The following is a 14,630-nucleotide window of genomic DNA, read 5'->3' as shown; positions in this document are numbered from 1 at the left end:
ATCGAATACTCTGTAAACTTTGAAGGCGTCAATGAGGCTATAATAACTGATAAAGAATCATTCTATGTTACTCTCATTGTTTGGTTTAATACTTTTGTTCATTTGGTATATATATATATATATATTATATATATATATATATATATATATATATATATATATATATATATATATATATATATATATTTGGTATATAGGGTGAGTCACCTAACGTTACCGCTGGATATATTTCGTAAACCACATCAATTACTGACGAACCGATTCCACAGACCGAACGTGAGGAGAGGGGCTAGTGTAATTGTTTAATACAAACCATACAAAAATCCACGGAAGTATGTTTTTTAACACAAACCTACGTTTTTTTAATGGAACCACGTTAGTTTTGTTAGCATATTTGAACATATAAACAAATACGTAATCAGTGCCTTTTGTTGCATTGTAAAATGTTAATTACATCCGGAGCTATTGTAACCTAAAGTTGACGCTTGAAACCTCCGACGTTCGGTTCCGGGTTGTAAGAAACACGGGCCACGGTCGGCGAGCAGAATCTGCAGGGACATGTTTACGATGACGACCGTGTTTACGAGTGTGGCTGTAGTGCACTGTTGTGGTTTGGTCTAGCTGTCGCAGTGTCTGCATGTAGCGCTTGCTGCTATTGTTATTCTGCATTCGTCTCCGCACGCAGACCAACTGTAGTACACCGTGTTACCAGACGTCTGTGATGGTGCAGTGTTGTAGGAACTGTGACCATGGTGTATTCGAACTCTGAAAAGGCGGAGATGATACTCATCTATGGCGAGTGTCGACGAAATGCAGCTGAAGCCTGCAGGGTGTATGCAGAACGGTACCCGGACAGAGAGCATCCAACGTGCCGCACAGTACAAAACATCTACCGCCAACTGTATGCAACAGGTATGGTCGTAGCACGCAAACGGGTCCGTAACAGGCCCGTCACAGGAGAAGCGGGTGCAGTTGGTGTGTTAGCTGCTGTTGCCATGAACCCACACATGAGTACACGGGACATTGCGAGAGCCGGTGGACTGAGTCAAAGTAGTGTCATGCGCATACTGCATCGTCACCGCTTTCACCCGTTTCATGTGTCGCTACATCAGCAATTACATGGTGATGACTTTAATCATCGAGTGCAATTCTGTCAATGGGCATTAACAGAGAATGCGTTGCAGTTCTACCTGTTAACCGATGAAGCGGGTTTCACAAACCACGGGGCAGTGAATCTACGGAACATGCAATACTGCTCCGTGGACAGTCCTCGCTGGCTCAGACAGGTAGAGCGACAGCGACCGTGGACTGTAAATGTATGGTGCGGAATCATTGGCGACCACCTCATTGGTCCTCACTTCATTGCAGGGGCCCAAACAGCTGCAACATACATCGCGTTTCTACAGAATGATCTGCCAACGTTGCTCGAAAATGTCCCACTGGAAACGCGTCGACGTATGTGGTATCAGCATGATGGTGCACCTGCACATTCCGCAATTAACACTAGGCTGCCCCTTGACAGGATGTTCGACGGGCGTGTCATAGGACGTGGAGGACGCATAAATTGGACAGCCCGTTCTCATGATCTTACACCTCTGGACTTCTTTCTGTGGGGTACGTTAAAGGAGAATGTGTACCGTGATGTGCCTCCAACCCCAGAGGATATGAAACAACGTATTGTTGCAGCCTGCGGTGACATTACACCAGATGTACTGCGGCGTGTACGACATTCATTACGTCAGAGATTGCAATTGTGTGCACCAAATGATGGCCACCACATTGAACATCTATTGGCCTGACATGTCGGGACACACTCTATTCCACTCCGTAATTGAAAACGGAAACCACGTGTGTACGTGTACCTCGCCCCTCATAATAATGTACATGTGCGTCAGTGAAAAAGACCAATAAAATGGTGTTAGCATCTGGACGTAATGTGCTGTTCCAGTCTCTTCTGTACCTCAGGTCCATCACCGTTCCCTTTGGATCCCTACGTAATTCGGTGCTCTCCGATACACACGATCGAACAGCGGAGGAGTGGTACTCAAGCGTCAACTTTATGTTACAATATATCCGGATGTAAGTAACATTTTACAATGCAACAAACGGCACTGATTACGTATTTGTTTATATGTTCAGATGTGCTAACAAAACTAACGGGGTTCCATTTAAAAAAAATTGTAGGTTTGTGTTAAAAAACTTACTTCTATGCATTTTTTTATGGTTTGTATTAAACAATTACACTAGCCCCTCTCCTCACGTTCGGTCTGTGGAATCGGTTCGTCAGTATTTGATGTGGTTTACGAAATATATCCAGCGGTAACGTTAGGTGACTCACCCTGTATAATGTGAGTGAGTGATTGAATGAGCGAGTGTGTGTACTTGTGTGTGTGTGTGTGTGTGTGTGTGTGTGTATGTGTGTGTGTGTGGTTTTTTTTCGATACGCTATTTCGTCTTATAATAGGTCAAGTCATACAAAAAATGGCAATGAATTATACATCTTGCCGTCATGCATTAAAAGACTCTTTCAGTATATTGCGACATTGTGTACGAATATAGCTCATTCACGTACTTTATACGATTTTATGATGCTCAGAGTTGGTATGTGGAATTTTTATACTATATATCATGACGAAGCTATTAATGGTTATAGATCAGGAAAAGAATTCGTGTGTGTACGCTTTGTGCACACCGTGGGTAGGGGGGGGGAGGAGGGGGCGGGAGGAGGCTAGTCATTTCAGATACGGAGCGGGTCCCTTGTATGCCATGACGAGCACAGATTGCAGGCAACTGTACGTCGTGGTTCATGTCGGTACACATGATATGTCGCTTTGGGCCGATAGAGTTTTCTCTCTGGTTTCTGACGACTATCTAAAGTGGTAAAACCTCCCAGCCTTGCGTGTGAAATGAAGCCAGAACCCACCACTTGCATCATTGCCGGCAGGGCCGACTGCACGACTCCAGTGCAGAGCCGAGTGGACGGTGTGAGTAGGATGTTCAGATGGTTCAGAGACCGTGTAAGCTGCAGATTGCTTGACTTGCGCAGTTGAGTGGTGGAATTTCGGGTTCCGCTTAATGTGGCAGGCTCTATTACGCACAGGAGGCAGCTATACGCTTAGCGTGGCTGTATGGAGTGGAGTGGACTGAGCGGACTCTTTAGTTTGAAGATCTCGTAAAATTATAGAAGGGGTTTCTGTTAAAAAGGGTACAGGGTAAACACAGGGCACCTAGCAAAATTCGGGATTGTACTTGTAAACTGTCGTAATAGTAGCGGGAAATAACCAGAGCTCCAAGTGCTAGTACAAATATACTGAAACTCAAATCGTTATCGGTACTGAAAACTGGCTAAACCAGAGATATGGTCAGCAGAAATTTTTACAAACAAAGGATAGAGTAAATATAGATGTTGGTGGAGTGTTTATTCGGGTAGAATTAGTTTACCTTGTAGCAAAATCGAAGTAGATGGTAACTGAGAGTGAGAAGGGGTAGCCGGCCGCTGTGGCAGGGCGGTTCTAGGCGCTTCAGTCGGAACCATGTGACTGCTACGGTCGCAGGTTCGAATCCTGCCTCGGGCATGAATGTGTGTGATGTCATTAGATTAGTTAGGTTTAAGTAGTTCTACGTTTAGGGGACTGATGACTTCAGACGTAAAGTCTCATAGTGCTTATAACCATTGGAACCATTTTTTGAGAACAAGTAGACGTTTTATTTGACAACTGGAATAAATTAATAATTAGCTGTTTATATCGACAGCGACTCAGATTATAAAGTTGTTGAACAGTTCAATGAAGGCTTTAATATTTTCAGTATGTACCCCTCTCATACAGTCACAGTTTATGGGGACTTCAATCTGCCCTCGGTATGTTGGCGAAAACACATGTTTAAAGTCGGTAGTAGGCATAAAACTACGTTCGAAATGATACTGAAGGCCTTCGCCGAAAATTACTTTGCGCAATAAATTCGGGAGCTCATTGGAAGTTCAAATGGTTGCGAAAATTCACTTGACCTGTTAGCAACGAATAATTCTGAGCAAGTAGGGAGGATTATAACCACAAGGTCGCTGTAGCGAGACAGAATACCGAAACATAGGAACTGACAAAAAATAAAGGTAAAAGGTAACTACTGAAAAAAAGCAGATAAAAATTCGCTCAAAATCTTGCTAAAAGACATTGGATATGTTAGAGCTCTTTTGCTGAAGCTCGAAATTTAGCGTAAATTTCAACGGGTGACAGTGCCATTACATCACTTACTAAGCAATAGAATGAAATTTTCAATGCGCAGCGGAATTTCCGCTGATATGAATCTTCCTGGCGCATTAAAACGATGTGCCGGACCGAGACTCGAACTGGAGACCGTAGCCTTTCTGCGGGAAAGTGCTCTACCACTTGCTCGCAAAAGGCAGAGTTCCCGAGTTCTAGTTTCGGTCCGGCACACAGTTTTAATCTGCCATGAAGATACGAAGCGCTATTTTCCGAAGAAGACGAAGAGAACATTCCATAATCAAAAACAGTTGCCAACACGACAAAACAAAAAGTCGACCTTCATTCCAGATCTTGTACCGGTTAGGCTCCTTTCAGAGTATGCTGACACAATAGCTCCATACTTAGCAATCATGGACGACGGTTAGTTCGATGAATTGTCCGTAACTAAAGACTGGAAAGTTCCACGGACCACACGAATACACAAGAAAAGAAACAGTCGTAATCCATTGAATTACATACCCATATCACTGATGTCTGTGTCCAGTAGGATTTTGGAATGTACGGTACACTAGAACATTATGAATTACCTCCAAGAAATGATCTCTCGACAAGTAGCATCGATTCAGAAAATATCGTTGACGTGGGACAGCTCTTCCTCATTATGTACACGAAGTAATGAGTACCATCGACAGTGCATGACGTACTAATTTCATATTCGTATATGTCAAGAATACTTTTGACACCATACCTCAAAATCCAGTTCTAATCAAACTGCCTGCCTGTGGACTATTGTCTCAATTGTGCGACTGGATCTGTGATTTCCTCTCAGAAAAGTCACAGTGCGTATTAGTCGACAAAAAGTCTTCGACTAAAAGCGAAGTGACATCCGGCGTTCGCTAAGGAAGTGTTTTAGGTCGTTTGGTGTTCCTAATCTTACATAAGCAATTTAGGAAACAATCTGAGCAGCCCTCTTATATTGTTCGCAGATGGTATTCTTATTTAGTGTCTCGTAAAGCCTCAAGATTATCAGAAACAATTGCACGTATCTGTATGACAAGAAAATTTTGAATTGACTTTAAATAACGAAAAGTGTGAGGTCGTTCACTTAAGTACTAAAAACTAATCCATAATTTTCAGTTACTCGATAGATCACACACATCTAAAGACTGTCATTTCAACTAAATACTTACGGGTCACAACCACGAATAACTTAAATTGGGAAAATCGTGTAGATAAATGTAGCGGGGAAAGCAAAGCAAAGCGTTTTACTGGCAGAAGACTTAAAAGATGCAACATATCTGCTAAACAGACCACCCACACTAGCTTTTCTGTCCTCTTCTGGAGTGTAGGTGGGCGGTATGGGATCCTTATCAAATAAGAGTAACGGAGGACGTCGAGAAGGCTTAAAGAATATCACCTTGTTCTGTATTATCGGGAAATAGGGGAGGCAGTATCAGAGATATGTAACGTGACTTCGTGTGGCAATGATTAAAACCAAGGCGTATTTCGTCGCGGCGGGATCTCCTCATGAAATTTTATCCGAATGCGAAAATATTTTGTTAGGGCCCACCTTCATAAGGAAGAATGATCATCATAATAAAACAACAGAAATCAGAGCTCGCGCTGATCGAGAGTGGAACGGTAGAAAAAAAAGCTTGAAGTTGGTTCGGCGAACCCTCTACCCGGCACAGTCTTGAACTGCATGGTAGTGGTGTAAAAGTACAGTAGTGGGATTAATTAATTTGTTCTGGTACGTCAACACGAACAACAAATGAGTGTTATTATTGCTTTAGTCAGCGAGAAAAAGCGTTCCGATCATTTTTGTAACTTTGTTATTCGAGTGTAACATTTCTATAAAGTGAGCTAAATTGAGACGGAAGTTGTTGTTGTGGTCTTCAGTCCTGAGACTGGTTTGATGCAGCTCTCCATGCTACTCTATCCTGTGCAAGCTTCTTCATCTCCCAGTATCTACTGCAACCTACATCCTTCTGAATCTGCTTAGTGTATTCATCTCTTGGTCTCCCTCTACGATTTTTACCCTCCACACTGCCCTCCAATGCTAAATTTGTGATCCCTTGATGCCTCAAAACATGTCCTACCAACCGATCCCTTCTTCTAGTCAAGTTGTGCCACAAACTTCTCTTCTCCCCAATCCTATTCAATACCTCCTCATTAGTTACGTGATCTACCGACCTTATCTTCAGCATTCTTCTGTAGCACCACATTTCGAAAGCTTCTATTCTCTTCTTGTCCAAACTAGTTATCGTCCATGTTTCACTTCCATACATGGCTACACTCCATACAAATACTTTCAGAAACGACTTCCTGACACTTAAATCTATACTCGATGTTAACAAATTCCTCTTCTTGAGAAACGCTTTCCTTGCCATTGCCAGTCTACATTTTCTATCCTCTCTACTTCGACCATCATCGGTTATTTTACTCCCTAAATAGCAAAACTCCTTTACTACTTTAAGTGTCTCATTTCCTAATCTAATTCCCTCAGCATCACCCGACTTAATTTGACTACATTCCATTATCCTCGTTTTGCTTTTGTTGATGTTCATCTTATATCCTCCTTTCAAGACACTGTCCATTCCGTTCAACTGCTCTTCCAAGTCCTTTGCTGTCTCTGACAGAATTACAATGTCATCGGCGAACCTCAAAGTTTTTACTTCTTCTCCATGAATTTTAATACCTACTCCGAATTTTTCTTTTGTTTCCTTTACTGCTTGCTCAATATACAGATTGAATAACATCGGGGAGAGGCTACAACCCTGTCTTACTCCTTTCCCAACCACTGCTTCCCTTTCATGCCCATCGACTCTTATAACTGCCATCTGGTTTCTGCACAAACTGTAAATAGCCTTTCGCTCCCTGTATTTTACCCCTGCCACCTTCAGAATTTGAAAGAGAGTATTCCAGTTAACATTGTCAAAAGCTTTCTCTAAGTCTACAAATGCTAGAAACGTAGGTTTGCCTTTTCTTAATCTTTCTTCTAAGATAAGTCGTAAGGTCAGTATTGCCTCACGTGTTCCAACATTTCTACGGAATCCAAACTGATCTTTCCCGAGGTCGGCTTCTACCAGTTTTTTCATTCTTGAGACGGAAGACAGTATTGAAAACAATGTCCCCTGTACCGAAAAGTGATGATTGTTCACCAGGTATAATAAGTAAGTTGTAATACTCCGTAAAGCAGATTATACTTAGAGAGTAAAAATAGAAAGGCTGGGTGGAATCGCTACAAAGTTGCATGTGAGGAAAGTCGGTAAGCGTTATCAGAAAACTGGTCAACCAAAACAACTCCTAGATCCGGAGAAAACCAATATTGAAAGACTCTCGTAGAATTTCCCGTTTTTCTGGGTAAGATCATCTGCGTATCACAAAAGATATAAATGCAATCTTGAAAGCTTCAGACGTTTAAGTTTCTGATCGAACAATCAGACGGAAGTTTTTTGAAAACAGTTTGTGGTTGAGGACTCCAAGGAAGAGCCGTTTTCCGAACAAAATGCAGGGGCAGAATCGTATAGAATGGGCTGTGGGTCAGCGGGAGTGGACGAAAGAAGAGTGAGCTACAATCATTCGGAGTGACGAGACGAGACCAGCATATTTGAAAATGATGGAATTAGCTTCGTCTGTCGTCGACCTAGTGAGGCCTTGTTGCCCAAATGCACCACTGCTGCTGTAGGGCATCCCATCAGTGCCATGGTGTGGGACTGCTTGGCAAGACACGGTACTGGACGCCAGCAAGTGTTACAGGTCAACAATGACACCAAAAAGTACCGATCAGAAGTTTTGTTGTAGTAGTTACTGCCCTCTATCCGTGAACTGTGTAAGCAACACAGTGTACCATGCCACAACACTAGAATAAATGAGAAATTATTCGCTGAACGTCGTAGGGTTTTGCTGACTTGTCCTGAGAATAGTTCTGATCCCAATCCGACAGTACGTGTGGTCAAGGATGACAATTATGGTTTTACGATGAAATCCTAGTGACAAAGGGGGGTGGGGGGTCTGTTAGAAGCCATCGTCAAGCCATGGTTCAGTGATCAGACCAGATCTCTGAAATTTGGTAGTCTCGATGCCTAGCAGAATCGAGGCAATTATTAAATCAAAAGGATATTCCACGAAGTAAAGAGAAACATTCCAATTGCGCTTCTACCAAATAACTTATTACTTTCTGAAATTGTTTGTTATGAGTTTTCTGTTAGATTTTTAATTAAATTTAATTATTTTTTTATATTCGAATTTTCAATAAATGGACATTTACGCGTGTTTCCTGAAAGTCTCTAATAAATTTTAATGTATGTTTCAACTAAAATAATCTCCTGAATGTAATATTCAATAAATGTCGACAAAATGTCCAGAATTAATGCCACTACTGTAGATGAAGATGGCAAATAATTGCCGAAACTGATAATGTGCACACTGTAATAGTTAAACAGTCTAGACGGAATAAATTATTGCACAATCATGTGATGACTTCTGACTGTGTGTGAGGAACATGTAACACCGAAAATGCAGGTAAAATACCTTCTGTACCATCCCAAAATTTTCGCCGTTTGATATCCTTTGATAACCTGTACTGTACATCTAATTCTGAATCTGTAGGCTTTATTACGAAAACTCTGTTTAATATGTAATGGATACAATAATGTATTTATTTGTGAATGTATGTAACTGACTGTAATTATAATGCAAATATTGAAAATTGCAGGGTAATAGCAAAGGGAACTTTATTTAAATGTATCTATAGCAACAACAAAATGGCAGTAGCTGTGCCGCTGTGTATCTTTGTGTATGGAGAGGCTCTGTCGCGCTGCAAACACAGAGTATCTTGAGTCACGAAAGAGTGCGGAATGACTGTTGGGCGCTCTTGCAGACGCGGTGCTGGCGTATCTACATCGTTAACCTGCGCGTATTGAAAGAACGGTAGGAATGCACTACAGTTCTAACTATGCCTGTCTCACAATTATCCCTGGCTCTGGAAATTACTCGATATTCGCAACAAGCAGCAGTTCAGCACTGTCGTCGGCTTCATTCTCTGTCGTTCGCGTATCTACGACACTGTTAACTGATAAAGTATAACTAACATTGTACAGTGACATTTGTTTCAAACCTATAATAATTTTCATGAATAATAGCCTAAAAGAGAAAAACTTGTGGGACACCTGGTTGTCATTGTCCTCAGATATTATTACCAAGCTCAATCCCTTTGCTTTCCACGCAACCACCAAGTTACGTAAAAATATGAAAATTAATTGTTTGCTGCTAGTTTTGTTTCATTGCTAATCATCAGTTTCGGTCTAAATTTTGCTGCCTCAGTAGCTGTTCATTGTTCAAAATGGTTTAAATGGCTCTGAGAACTATGAGACTTAACTTCTGAGGTCATCAGTGCCCTAGAACTTAAAACTACTTAAACCTAACTAACCTAAGGACATCACATACATCCATGCCCGAGACAGGATTCGAACTTGCGACCGTAGCAGTCGCGCGGTTCCAGACTGTAGCTCCTAGAACCGCTCGGCTACTCCGGCCGGCACTGTTCATTGTTGTTTTTCAAAACGGAGTCTTATTGGATTTGGAATTTTGTATATTAACTTCACTCAAAGTAACGTAAAATATCTCTGGGAAGCTAATAATACAGATACAGCACAAATTAAGGGTGCGCAATTTCATTTATTTTGTATTTAGCCAAGCGAGTGACTTGTGCTGCCTTGGTAAGCACCTTACTGCTCCTATGTTAAAAGTTAATTCAGTTGCTCATTTTCTTGAAGCAAATTCAAGTCAGTCTTTCAATAATTACAAGTAAATTGCTTGCTCTTTTCGAAATTTTGGGATACGTTGCGCTCAGGTTATAAAAAGTCATGTTTTACGTAACGAAATTTGAGTTACAGCTTTCAAAATTTAGTATTCCAGATTAATTAACTGAAAATGCAGTGCTTTATTATTCATTTTTTTTTCTCGTGAACAGTTCAAAATTCAAATGGTTCCAAGCACTATGGGACTTAACATCTGAGGTCATCAGTCCCTTAGACGTAGAACTACTTAAACGTAACTAAGCTAAGGACATCACACACATCCATGCTCGAGGTAGGATTTGAACCTGCTGCTACAGCTGCGCGGTTCCGGACTGAAGCGCCTAGAACCGCTTTGCCACAGCGGCTGGCCGTGAACAGTTGTATTGTGGAAACGTTTGTCAACCTTCTGTTTTCTCGCTAGTTATTATTTGCTTGAATTTCTCTGCCATTAACTTTCTTAAGATTCTCGAGTTTCATTGCCCTAGTGGGCTGGCTACCGTTTAATAATCAATATTTTTTGTATCACGAGTATTTTTTTTATTAAAAATATTACGTGGTATCGCCCCCCCCCCTCTCCCCTTATCTGTGCTTCGTAAGCGATTACACTATATTACACCCATTGCAAAATTATTATCAATGATGTTTAGACGAGGTTTAGAATAGATTCTTCTTTCAGAAGGGTCTGTTGTATGCTTCCCCCTACTACCGAATATTACACTACTGGCCATTAAAATTGCTACACCAAGAAGAAACTCTGATGATAAACGGGTATTCATTAGACAAATATATTATACTAGAGCTGACATGTGATTACACTTTCACACAATTTGGGTGCATAGAACCTGAGAAATCAGTACCCAGAACAACCACCTCTGACCGTAATAACGGCCTTGATACGTCTGCGCATTGAGTCAAACAGAGCTTGGATGGGGTGTACAGGTACAGCTGCTCATGCAGCTTCAACCCGATACCACAGTACATCAAGATTAGTGACTGGCATACTGTGAAACGCCAGCTGCTCGGCCACCATTGACCAGACGTTTTCAATTGGTGAGAGATCTGAAGAATGTGGTGGCCAGGGCAGCAGTAGAACATTTTCTGTATCCAGATAGGCTCCTACAGGACCTGCAAGATGCGGTCTTGCATTATCCTGCTGAAATGTAGGGTTTCGCAGGGATCGAATGAAGGGTAGAGCCACTGGTCGTAACACATCGGCAATGTATCGTCCACTGTTCAAAGTGCCGTCAATGCGAACAAGAGGTGACTGAGACGTGTAACCAATGGCATCCCATACCATCACGCCTGACGATACGCCGGTATGGCGATGACGAATGCACGCTTCCAATGTGCGTTCACCGCCATGTCGCCAAACACGGATGCGACCATCATGATGCTGTAAAAATAACTTGGATTCATCCGAAAAAAATGACGTTTTGCCATTTGTGGACCCAGGTTCATTGTTGAGTACATCATCGCAGGCGCACCTATCTGTGATGCAGCGTCAAGGCTAACCGCAGCCATGGTCTCCGAGCTCATACTCCATGCTGCTGCAGACGACGTCCAATTGTTCGTGCAGATGGTTGTTGTCTTGCAGACATCCTCATCTGTTGACTCAGGGATCGAGACGGGGCTGCACGATCCATTACAGCCATGCGGATAAGATGCCTGTCATCTCGACTGCTAGCGATACGAGGCCATTGGGATCCAGCAAGGATTCCATATTCTGCTAACAGTCATTGGATCTCGACGAACGCGAGCAGCAATGTCGCGATACGATAGACCGCAGTCGCGATAGGCTACAATCCGATCCTTTATCAAAGTCAGAAACGTGATGGTACGCGTTTCTGCTCCTTACACGAGGCATCGCAACAACGTGTTACTAGGCAATGACGGTCAACTGCTGTTTGTGTATGAGAAATCGGTTGGAAACTTTCCTCATGTCAGCACGTTGTAGGTGTCGCCACGAGTACCAACCTTGTGAATGCTCTGAAAAGCTAATCATTTGCATATCACAACGCCTTCTTCCTCTCGGTTAAATTTCGTGTCTATAGCACGTCCTCTTCGTGGTGTAGCAATTTTAATGGCCAAAAAATGGTTCAAATGGCCCTGAGCACTATGGGACTCAACTGCTGTAGTCACAAGTCCCCTAGAACTGAGAACTACTTAAACCTAACTAACCTAAGGACAGCACACAACACCCAGCCATCACGAGGCAGAGAAAATCCCTGACCCCGCCGGGAATCGAACCCGGGAACCCGGGCGTGGGAAGCGAGAACGCTACCGCACGACCACGAGATGCGGGCTTTTAATGGCCATTAGTGTATTTTCCTTCACTGTAAACTTTCATTAGCTATACGCGCTCACGGTCAATTATATCGCAATCCAGTGTGCTGATTAGGTAGAGGAAGGTTACAAACACTAGTATAGTAGACGCAAGGTGACTGTATAGAAAATTCTAGGCGCGTGCCTGGAGAGTTCGTGTCTCGTCTGGCTGTTAGGAGGATCCCACATAATCACGTAATTTGCCGTAATGACGAGTGGAACTGTTGCAGCGGGTTGAAGACAAGGGCCGGTTCGAGACGTTCAACTGACGCAAGAAATGAGAGAGCACGCCGGAACGCAGCAGCGTGTGTGTCGGGAGCCGGCGTCGGTCCATGCGGCAAGCTGGTCACGGCCTGCGGGTTTCTCGGCCGCCGGGGTAACCGCGTTATCCCCGCTGGAGGAGGCGTGAGCCCGCGGCCGAGTTACGCAACCTCAGCCCCGGAGGCTAATGGAATCAGCTGGCCAACAACAACAACGGCAACTACCACCACAACGCCGGCGGCGGCGGCGGCGCGCCGCACAAATTGAATCGGTTCTTCATCAGCGCTGCAGCCGCGGACGGCGGAGGGCCCAGGCCGTCTAATAAAGGGCGGCGCAAAGTCCGGCCGGCGTCCCCTGCAATCAATAAGGACGACGTCACACGCGAGGAGAAATAGGGCCGGCCGGCCGCCGTGCCGCGCAAAATTCCGGCCCACGCAGGGTCGCCACATAATCCGGCCATTGTGGGGGCCAATCTGCGCGCAGGCCTCCTGGGGGAAATCTAGCCGCCGGCTGTGCGCGACCTCTGCCTCGCCGTTTTATCAGCGGGGCAGTCGAGGGGACGGCTGCTGTAGCAACTCCGCGTCCGGTAGCGAGCTGGGCTGTGGTCTCTGAGCCACCACTGTGCGTGGGAAGGGGGGAAGGGGAAAGGGACGGGCCGAATATCTTCCCCACTGGAGATCTCAACTCTTGTTGCAGGGGGGCTGGAAGCGGAAAATTCTTGTGGTCTCTGTATCGTGCCCAGTCCAGAGAAAGTGAGTTGGACATGCTGGTCGTGCAGATTTTGTGTCGCTGAGAGACTGGAAGGCTGTTCCTAAGTTTGAAAGCTGTGTGTCCATGAATAATTCATGAACCTGTTTTTGTCCTTCAATTTACCCTCTAAACCACGAAAACGTAATATGAGACTGGAATACTAATACAAACTAAGACAAAAAACAACACAGCACGGAGAAATTATGGGAATGGTTAGAGGGGGATGAGAGAAATCGGTAGATATGATTCACATTTACAGACAAACAAACCATTACAAAATGTTCAAATGTGCAGGGAATGGCAATTGAATCTCAATGTAGAGAAGTGTAATGTGCTGCGAATACATAGAAAGAAAGATCCTTTATCATTTAGCTACAATACAGCAGGTCAGCATCTGGAAGCAGTTAATTCCATAAATTATCTGGGAGTACGCATTAGGAGTGATTTAAAATGGAATGATCATATAAAGTTGATAGTCGGTAAAGCAGATGCCAGACTGAGATTCATTGGAAGAATCCGAAGGAAATGCAATCCGAAAACAAAGGAAGTAGGTTACAGTACACTTGTTCACCCACTGCTTGAATACTGCTCAGCAGTGTGGGATCCGTACACTATAGGGTTGATAGAAGAGATAGATAAGTTCCAACAGAGAACAGCGCGCTTCGTAACAGGATCATTTAGTAATTGTGAAAGCGATAAACTCCAGTGGAAGACTCTGCAGGAGAGACGCTCAGTAGCTCGGTACGGGCTTTTGTTGAAGTTTCGAGAACATACCTTCACCGAGGAGTCAAGCAGTATATTGCTCCCTCCTACGTATATCTCGTGAAGAGACCATGAGGATAAAATCAGAGAGATTAGAGCCCACACAGAGGCCTACTGACAATCCTTCTTTCCACGAAATATACGAGACTGGAATAGAAGTGAGAACCGATAGAGGTACTCAAGGTACCCTCAGCCACACACCGTGAGGTGGCTTGCGGAGCATGGATGTAGATGTAGATGTAGAGTGTGTGTGAAACCTTATGAGACTGCTAAGGTCATCAGTCCCTAAGCTTACACACTACTTAACCTAAATTATCCTAAGGACAAACACAAACCCATGCCTTATGGAGGACTCGAACCTCCGCCAGGACCAGCCGAAACTATTACAGTTTAAGAAAAACTGAATGATTTCTTCAAGAGAAAGGGCTTCGGAAACTGAGAAACTCAATAACGCATAGATCCAACTCTCATCCTGGTGCAGACAATTATTATACTTGGCACTGAATGATAAAGTTGTTGGATATCCCCCTGA

Source organism: Schistocerca cancellata, chromosome 5 (genome assembly GCF_023864275.1).
Source record: "Schistocerca cancellata isolate TAMUIC-IGC-003103 chromosome 5, iqSchCanc2.1, whole genome shotgun sequence".
In the NCBI taxonomy this organism is placed as follows: Eukaryota; Metazoa; Arthropoda; class Insecta; order Orthoptera; family Acrididae; genus Schistocerca; species Schistocerca cancellata.
Note: the sequence above shows the minus strand (reverse complement) of the source record.